This window comes from Diceros bicornis (assembly GCF_020826845.1).
Source record: "Diceros bicornis minor isolate mBicDic1 chromosome 13 unlocalized genomic scaffold, mDicBic1.mat.cur SUPER_13_unloc_1, whole genome shotgun sequence".
Classification (NCBI taxonomy): domain Eukaryota; kingdom Metazoa; phylum Chordata; class Mammalia; order Perissodactyla; family Rhinocerotidae; genus Diceros; species Diceros bicornis.
In genome coordinates this window covers 14396932-14404195 of record NW_026690866.1, presented here as the reverse complement: position 1 = coordinate 14404195, position 7264 = coordinate 14396932, and the positions used below count along the sequence as shown (strand labels likewise).

The following is a 7264-nucleotide window of genomic DNA, read 5'->3' as shown; positions in this document are numbered from 1 at the left end:
ACTGAGGCTCCGAGTGATGCGGGGATTTGCCCAAGGTACACAGCTGGCAGAGGGCAGATTCACCACTGTGCTGAGGAGGGAGTGGCTACTTACCTAGTAAACAGCTGGTCCAGGACCCGGTAGGATGTGTCTGAGGCTGATTAGTTGACCATGAAGGTGGTGAAGTTGGAGATGTTCCTACTCAGGAAAGCTGGTGCCATGGACTCTGTCAGCTTCTCCATTATGCTGCCTGGAGGGCACACATCCTGCAGGACTCATTTAAATTCACAGTGGACTCATTCTCACACTGGGGGAGAGGAGGAGGGACGTACAGTCAGTGACACCATAGTGAAACACCAGGAGGACGAGGTGACTTTCTACCCTCCTGTGTATCTTGTGGGGTGGAGTGGAGGTCCAGATTCCTTTGGGAGTGGTACTGTGGGGCACTCTAGTGGGAAAATTCTGGGGCAGCGGTTCCCAGCGGAATCTCAGATTTGAGTCTGGATTCTAGTACTGCCTTGATCATCTCAGGATCCTGGGTGTGAAGACCCCTCTGCACCCACACTCACCTCAGACCAGCCCTAGTCATTAATGGACTGGTGCACCTGAGTCCACTCCAGGGAGATGGCAAACTGGAAAGCATCCACCAGCTCCTCGACCATCTCCTGGGTGCAGCTCTGCAGTGACAGTGCGCAGCACTCAGGCCAGGGGGGATCAGGGGCCTGCCTGGACTTTGCCACAGTGGGAAACCCCAACACAGATCAGGCACAGAGCGGCATCTGCACAGACTCCACCAGGGAAGGAATCCGAGGCACCTTGAGATCCTGGCATTCACATGCGGATAGAGGAGCTTGCTCCCCAGCACTTAACTTCCTCTCCTGCAGCCAAGATCTTGAGTACCAACATGACAGACTGAACGACTCCCACCATCTAGCTTCCTGCTCCTGCCCAGCCTGGATCCTCCACATCCCCAACTTCCCTAACTCCACCTCCCCCACACACACACAATGAGGGTCAAGGGGTGTGGGGCTGTTCTTTTGGGATCACAGTTCTGGCCTTACCTAGAGTGGCCTGCCCTGGCCTAAACTGTTACCTGATGGTTCCTTCTGCCAAAAGGCCACACACATTCGAGGTGAGGGCTGAGCCAACGTCTAAAGTGACTTAACACGCTCTCATTCTGGGCTTTCTGGGGGCCAGAACCTCGGAAAGTCATGGGACAACACGAGAACATCCTGCTGTGTAGAGTGTCTCCACTCAAATGAACTGGACAGGATGCTGTGATTACAATGTGGGTGCCTGGTAACCAGAGTTCTAAGTTCTGTTGGGGGCTGTCACCAAGGAAGTGGGGTCACTTCTTCAAGGTTCTATTACTTGACCCCTTACTTCAATGAGACCCACCCAAGTCCCCCACTAGGCTGTTGGCTGCTCTCCCTCCTTGCCCATGTCATCTCCATCACTGTACACAAATACCCATCACCAACCTTCCCACAGCTCCTTGGGAGTGGATCCAGGCTCCAGCTTTGAGGAGACAGAGCTGAGGTCAGACCTCTTTTTTCCTACCAGTTCTGTGTCCTGGAAAAGCTGCTGTGCCTCTCAAGATCTCCCCAGTCTCCCAAGCTGCACAATGAGGATTGCGCTAAAAACAGCTTCCTAGGGACCTCATCAGGTGTATATGCGATAATACCTACAACACCTGTGGGCTGGTGTCACATGTGTCTAATGCACACACTTAGAGATGGAAGAAGTACAAGGAGTAGGACATCACATAGAATACCAGTCAAAACTTCTCTGGGTCCCAGATGTGTGATCTTTGGTAAGTCACTGCCGCTCTGAGCCTCATTTTCTGGTCTGCATCCTGAAGGGGTTGAAATTAGAGGAAATTCAGACATTGTGATCCACTGGCATTAAGCCTTCCACGGTGCCCTGTTTTACTCAGAATCAGTCCCAAGATCCTCATGTTGGCCTACGTGGTGGGAGCCTCCACAGTGTTCCCAATGCTCCTTGCCTCCTGGAATACACATCCTTGTGTCACCACTAAGTGGTCAGTATCTGGCTTCTGAACAACAGAACACAGCCAAGGTGATGGGATGTCACTTCCAAGTTTTAATTACAAAACCTCTGTCACTTCCCACTTACTGACTTACTTGGGTTCCCTACTTACCTCCATCCTTCTGTTTCCATCTCTATCTCTCTCTCTCTCTCTCGCTCTAACTATCGCTCTCTATCAAATCACCAGAACTGGGAATGCAAGTGCTGATGTTGTCAGTTGCACTACGTAGAGGCTCCATAGGAGAGAACTGAGGGAGTTTCCAGCCAACAGACAGACAGGAGCTCAGACTCTCAGTCCAAATAGATCCTGACAAAACCCATGTGAGTGATCTTGTGTGGAAATCTTCCCCCATTGGAGCCCTGTGGAGGCCACAGCCCCTGCTTCACAGAGAGTTTGAGGCAGAGGCACCCAGCTAAGCCATGCCTGATGCTTGGCTCACAGAAATTGTGAGATGTTAAATATCTGTACTTTATAGGTGGCAACTTTTGGAGTAATATTGTCACAGAGGAACAGAAAGTAACAGTCTACCATGTCCCAGGATCCAGCCTGATCATGCTCCTCTCTCCACTCCTCTCTCTTCTCAGGCTCCCTCCAGCCACACTGGCCACATTTCTGACCTTCCCTGGTCAAACTCGCTTCTTCTTGTGAGTCTCTGCACCAGGGAGCCTTCTCCTTGAAGCACTAACTCTTCCCAGACATACGCAGGGGTGCTTACACTTGTCATTCTGGTCACAGCAAAGGTCTGAAATGCCTCAGGGCAGCCTTTCAGAACCTCCTAGCACAGTCTCTACCATCACAAATTTCACATCCAGAAGATCATTACATGATTTCCTCCTCCTTCCTCCCATTGAGATAAAATGAGTGCATGAGGAAGGGCTGTCTGCTTTCGCTGAAGCAGAGGCAACTCCTTCTGCTTATACCAGGCACAGGACTGTCTCTTCCAAGCCGAATTTTTCCCACCACGAGTCTATTGTTTAAGGAAACCATCATTCCCTCTCTTTCATGGGTCTGGTTTCCCCAAGACCACAGTGAACCATCCCCTCTCCCTGTGCTGCATCACCATAAACCCACAGCCAGAAGATAAACACCAGGTTAAAACACCACCAGATCCTGAATTCAGTCATTGCTGAGACCCTCCCATCAATGTTGTCATTCAATGGTGACTCCTGAGGACACCTTTCCCCTGAGACCCACTCCCAGCCTGTCTTCAGCTTCTTATATCAACACTGAGATTTCCTCAGAGTCCTCCCAACCTGGACAAGAAACATTCTGACATGTTCTCTGTATTAATTTTCAGAGACTGGAGACATTGGTAGATGTAATGTGAGTGTGTATGTGCAGTAGTTTCTACGCAGGTATTCTATTTTTCAGACACAGATAAAATAGTGTGGCTACTCAATGCACCAAGAAAATGGATAACTGATCAAAGTTTTTCATGATGTGAAGTCTTTAGAGAGTAAATGTCATGGTTAAGAGCACAGACTATGGAGCTAACTCCTCACGTCCAAATTCCAGCTCAATCCCTTATTAGATATTTGTATTGACTGAGTTCTTTACCTGATTGGTGCCTCAGTTTCTTCAACTGTCAGTTGGCAATAATGCTCAGCATACATATTTTGCAGTTTTATGGAGAGTATTAACGGAGTTAATGTTTGAAAAATCCTTGGAACACCTAGTGTATTACCAGTGCTGTACCTATATATTAGAAATAAAATTTAGAAATTCTTCTGACGCTGCTTGTGAGCTCCAGAGGGTGAGCCTGTTGTCTGGATGTATGCAGAAATCACTCCAAGACATACGATGAATAAATGATTGAACAACATTGGCGAATGCATTACCAATGTCACCTATGTCATCCTACAGGCATTCCTAAGCCGAACCACTGGCAGACATTCCTGCTCTGTCCTGCATCACATTCCCTGGAGGAATCATTGGGGCTTCTTGGACCCTGGTAACCGTGCCCACTAAAGGTTCTTTTCTGTCAGCAAACCCCAGTCTTTGTCCAATTGCTGCAGCTCACAGGGTGTGCACTCTGATCCCTGTCTTCACTAGAGCGAGAAGTGCCATCCCCAGAGTTGGACACACACAGATCCTGAGCCTTGGAGAAAATGATTCCCTGGCCCTGGGGCAGGTTGAAGAGCTCAGGGACAGAGTGGGATTTGGGGAAAATCCTCCAGGTGTTGTCAGAAGGGATGGAGGCAGGGGATGTGTCAGCAAGGACTGGTCTGGTTGGTGGGCCTTGGTGGTTAAATAGTAGGGAGGCTGGGAAGTTTCATAGGTTCTAGCATAATACAATCAATATGACAATCATGAAATCAGAATCAGCCTAATTAAGGCCAAATTAACCCAATGTCAGCTGTTCCCTGACTCTCTAATCGAGGAGTGACTTATAATAAGGGTATTCGTGTTCTATCATCTCCTTTTCATTGATTGGCTAGAGTAATTATTCTTTACATAGCCTGTCTATTTTTACATAGTAAAGAAAATGTGAGTTTTAAAACAACCCTCCTTGGAAAAGTCTCCCTAACATATTGAAAAAATAACAGAAGCCAGGACAGGAAATTCATCACATATCTTGAGTTTTAGTCTCTGGTTTTAGATCTTCCTAACTGGTAAATTACCTTGACTTCTGCCTTCTTTCTTGAGATTAGTCCACTTAGGACTAAGTAGGAGTGCAACCTCATGCCATGGGAGAAGAGGTGGGACTCTAGGAAGAGGTTTTTTTCATTCTCTCAGTGTGTCTGTGTGTCTGTGTGTGTGTATGACAGTTTTTACTGCATCTTGCAGTGTGGGTCAGTGTAGACTCATTTTCTAGGGAAAAAATTTCCCTAACCACTGTCTCTGGACTTTATTTTCACTGATGGCTTCAACAGCACTGTCCCATAGTAACATTAAGCACTCTATATTATCGAATTTAATTTTTTTCTTAACGGCCACATTTAAAAAAATGAAAGCCAACATGTGAAACTAGTCTTAATAGTATATTTTAACCCACTATAACCAAGATATCATCAATGTGGGTGCACTCTACACAAAACTTCATAATGAGAGAGTTTACATTTTTTTTCGTGGGTTTAATAAATCCAGTGTGTACTTCCCACTTACAGCACAATCTCCATTTGGAAGTTGAGTTTTTTCAGACATATTCTCTGTACTGAGATTTAATGTTCACAGTTGTCAAATAACAGTCAATAGGAGTGGGGTGGATGATAATTTCACTACTGACTTAAGCTCTATTGGAGCTATGAACACCAACTGGTCAATGGGCTTATTAAATGAATAGTCATATAGTACAGAAGAATGGTATGATTTGGGATTTAGAAAAAGACTGGGGACAGTGTGTCCTGACAGGGAGCACCAGGGATTTTGTTGTTGAGAGTGACAAGGACAAAATGAGAATAAAATCATACTCATAAGTGTCTAACAACATGGGGGAGAAGAAACGACATGCAGTAGTCCTGAGTTTTGACCTCGAGCTTTCTCTTCTTGACCCAAATCTCGTTGATGATGTCCCAGGACTCAGGTTGAGATTAATCCCCACAGGGAGAGAGGGAGGGTAGAAGTACAAGGCATCTGACATAATTGTCCTGGGAAGGCAGGCTTCATTTATCACTCTTATCCACAGTCACAATTTATTTTTATAGGGTAAGAAGAAAAGAAGTATGATGGTCAAATCATCACAGAGGAAGCGACATAATTGTGGAAACCAATCCAACCCAAAGCCTGGTTTGAGCATCTCCATCCCTTTGAGGATGTCCAGTTACATATTCAAGAGGCCAGTTACTAGAATCTTATCCTATCCTGGCAATGAGGTCAGATGCCATCAAAGGGAGGAAACCTTGGAGCAGCCCCAACAACTCTGCTGGCAGAAGAGACTGCAAGGTCTCTAGGCCTGCAGAGTGCAGGAGAACTGTTAAGTCTTGGGACCTTGCCAAAGCCCTGCTGAATCTTGCACTTAGTTGCACAGGTGCATCCCTGTCATGTGTGCTCGCAGGTGGTCTGAACTCCAGTACCATGCCCACCCCTGCCTGGTCTTGAGATTCAGCAAAGACGATCCCAGGAGCTGCTCTGTACATCCCACAACTCCTTTGCAAACAATTTCTGGTGACTGAGGAGGATATCAGGAAACAGGAAGAGAAAGTGAAGACAGCAAGAGAGAGCCTGGCGGTAGCATTCATGCAGACAGACTTGCTAGTGAGGCAGGGAGATTGAGGGGCCAAGAAGGATGTCCCGACAAACATGATGAAGAAAAGACAAAACGGTGCAGATGACATGGAGCTCATTCTAAGTTAATGCCTCTGCAGGGGTCCTGATGTCTTCTTGCTTTAAGCTCTTGAAACTTTAATATATACCAATAGTTTTCTTTTCTTTGATTCCTTTGCATGACAGAGAAGATACAGACAGTGAACCTTCTGAGGTGAGAGATTGGGTTTCAGGTGAGGAGAGAAAGGATTTCTTTCTTTCTCATTTTGTTCTCTCATTTTCCTTTCCTGAGTGTTATGCATTTGTATTTTAAGATCAACAGAGAGTTATCACAGTCAGGGGATTCTTTCGATTTTGCCCTCACAGTCACAGAGAAAAATTACATAGTCCAAACGGATTGTCCTTTTTGTGTAATATTCCAATAGATTCCAACATAATATTTCACGAAAGAGCTGTTATATCTGTCTTCTCAGAAAAGACACCTACTTCTGGGTCTCTATTTTTCTGGTATTTGTTGCATGTTGAGTCACAGCCGCACATAATGAAATACTGTATTTTCCCTTTTTTTAGATTTATATGTGTTGGAAGTTTCATTCATGAAAATTGATATGCCATTGTGGTATCCTGTTGTCAGGAGAACGACTGTTTTCAGCATCACAAGTGTCACAATAAGCCAGTGTGTTGGGATTTGTCTATTTGCCTGATCGAGTATGTTGCACTCTTCAAATCCTCTTTATCATTACCTACTTTTGTCCCACAGATTTATCAGTTTCTGAGAGCAATGTGTTAAACAATAATAGAGTATCTTAGTATTTATATCTTCCCTAAAAAATGAGGTATTTTTTAGCTAAGTCTTCTCTCCTCTATTCTTCCATGTGGTAATCATCTGGAATTTTGGTTCGAATGTGTTTTTAATGTCTTGTTTTAAAACTAATACTAAATTAGACAGACTGTTTTTTCCTTTCCTCGTGACTCCTGTTATGTTTTCCTGGGTTCACATTTCTTCTTCCTGATGTACACTCTTTACCGCTT

General features: G+C 45.4%; 1 pseudogene; it reads left to right on the top strand.

Moving 5' to 3' along the window:
* The first annotated feature begins 5694 nt into the window (after positions 1 to 5694).
* LOC131401659 (methyl-CpG-binding domain protein 3-like 1) lies at positions 5695 to 6300 on the top strand (annotated as a pseudogene).
* The last annotated feature ends 964 nt before the right edge of the window (positions 6301 to 7264 follow it).